This window comes from Phascolarctos cinereus, unplaced genomic scaffold, assembly GCF_003287225.1.
Source record: "Phascolarctos cinereus isolate Bilbo 61053 unplaced genomic scaffold, phaCin_HiC Scaffold_1;HRSCAF=81, whole genome shotgun sequence".
Taxonomy (NCBI): Eukaryota; Metazoa; Chordata; class Mammalia; order Diprotodontia; family Phascolarctidae; genus Phascolarctos; species Phascolarctos cinereus.
This window is the reverse complement of record NW_027555514.1, coordinates 115,715,943-115,718,336: the sequence shown is the minus strand read 5'-3', so window position 1 is coordinate 115,718,336 and position 2,394 is coordinate 115,715,943.

The window sequence follows — 2,394 nt, the reverse complement described above, 5'->3', positions numbered from 1 at the left end:
AATCCCCGGGCCCCGGGAAGGGGCGGGGCCCTGGCGGGGAGGGGCGGAGGCGCAGAGGAGTGGGGCGGGGAGAGGAAGAGGCTCCCCGAGAAGGGATGCGTGCATGCCCGGAGCCAGGCTGAAGGATTTCCTTCCCGGCGTCTCGGAAGGGAAACTGATGCACGGACATGGAGGACCGAGGCCCAGGGTCAGAACTGGGGAAAGGAGAACCCAGGGGTTGTGGCTCTGTAGCTTTCCCGGGGCAGAAAGTAGTGCTCGCTTTCCTTTGGCTGGCCCGGTTCCGTGCCTCTTCTTAGCTCCTCTTTCTCTTCTAAGCTTAGAATCCCTTCTTCCTCAACCAAGGAAACCCAGATCTCAGCTCTTGATCCATTTCCCCTTTTTGGCCGTCTTTCAACCGACCCCAGGGACAAAGGGCTTGTCTTTGTCATTTGAGAGAGGTGTTGCATTCTATTTTTAATAAATCTGAATTGTATTTCATCGTTCTTGCTATTCCCTCTTCCACTTTGGGGAAAGGAGTTACCTAGGTGATTGCACAGTGATTATGGGGGCGTGAAGGGAGCGTGTGCACACGCACACACACGCAACCCAATCAGTCAGGAGGTTTTGATTGCGGCTGGACGCTCGGGGGTGTTCGGGGAATCATGATGAGCCAAGGGAACTAGATACGACTACCTAGAAATTAAGGAAACACCCACGCGCACACTCCGTCGGGATGGAAGAAATTTCATTGTACATCCGCGTTCTATTTCTGATTTTATATCAGAGGATTTGGGTCAAAATCCTGCCTCTGAAGCTTACTAGCTTTGGGACCTTGGGCACGTCACTAAACCTCCGTTTTAGTGACCCTCAGTTTTCTATTCTGTAAAATGAAATGTTGGTCTAGCTGGCCTCTGAGGGGTTCCCAGCTCTAGTAGATACATGATAATCCCTTGGTTTCCTCTCCTAAGTAAACCCTAGGAAACACACTCCTGAGGTTTGGAGTATTCGGTAATGTGGTATCTACCAACGGACAAGCAATTAAATGCCCATGATGAGGCAAGCGCTAGAGATGCTGTACTAGCTGTGTGACCTTGGACAAGTCACTTAACCCTGTTAGCCTCAGTTTCCTCATCTGTAAAATGAGCTGGAGAAGGAAATGGCAAACCACTCCAGTATCTTTGCCAAGAAAACCCCAAGTGGGGTCTCAGAAAGTTGAACATGACCCAAAAGACTGAACAACAAAAACCCCTCAATATCGTTGTGAGAATATATTTGCAAGTTATTTGAAAATTTTAAAATGCTATATAAATGCTAGCTATTGTTACTATTATTAACATAAAAGGTGAGAAGGTCCCTGCTCTCTAGAAGTTTACATTCTCTTGGATTTGGAGGCAGAATACTTGGGTTAAAATCCTGAATCTGCTACTGGCTAAAAGAGTAAATGCGTTTCACTTCTCTGGGCCTCAGTTTCCCCATAAACAAAATGAGGAGATGTACTAAATGATCCCTTAGGTCCCTTCCACCTCTAATTCCTAGGAGACAGGGAGAAATTAGAGAAGTAGGTCCTCCAAGCAGGCACTGGAATTAGGGTTCCAGTGCAGGTTAATGTAAGAAGAGCTCCTCCAACCTTAAGCTGTGGTTAATTAAGACTTTAGACCTGGAGGGGCTGTCAAACTCAGACAGGGGCACTAAACCTTGCTTAAAGATCCCTGGATGTCTGGAGGGTGGGGTTTGTATATTGACTGAGAAAACCACATATTAACATTGGCTACATTCCATAGTATTTTTATTTATTTTGTTAAATATTTACCAATTATATTTTAATCTGGTTCTGATCTGGCACTAGGGAAAGTTGCTATGGCCTGGGGCCCTAGGGCCTTATTGTTTGACCCCTCTCCTCTACCTCTAAGGTTGGAGGAGGTCTTTGACCAAAGACCTCATTTCCCACTCCTGGAGCTGGAAATAAACTACAGGCTTTTTGAGAGCTGTGACCACTTCTTTTGTTTTGCTTATTTTCAAGATCTGTCATTTAGTTGGTATGGATGAGCGGTCCCCCTGTGTAGAAGATGACAGCCTCTTTATGACTCAGTTGATGAGGCAACTAGATGACCCAATGCAGAGAGCCCTGGGCCTGAGAGTTAAAAAGACCTCAGTTCAAATCCTTCCTTAGTCACTTGTTAGCTGTATGACCCAGGGCAAGTCACTTAGTCTCTCTCAGCCTCAGTTTCATTATCTGTAAAATTTGGACAATAACAGCATCTATCTCACAGATTAATATGAGTCAAAGGAGATAACAGTTGTAAAACATTTTGTAAATCCTAAAGTGCTGTAGAAATGCTAGTTTCATCATCATCATCAGTCTTGAGAGTTGCTATAGTGGAAAAATTGTTCACTCTTCAGCTAATCCAGTGGTGA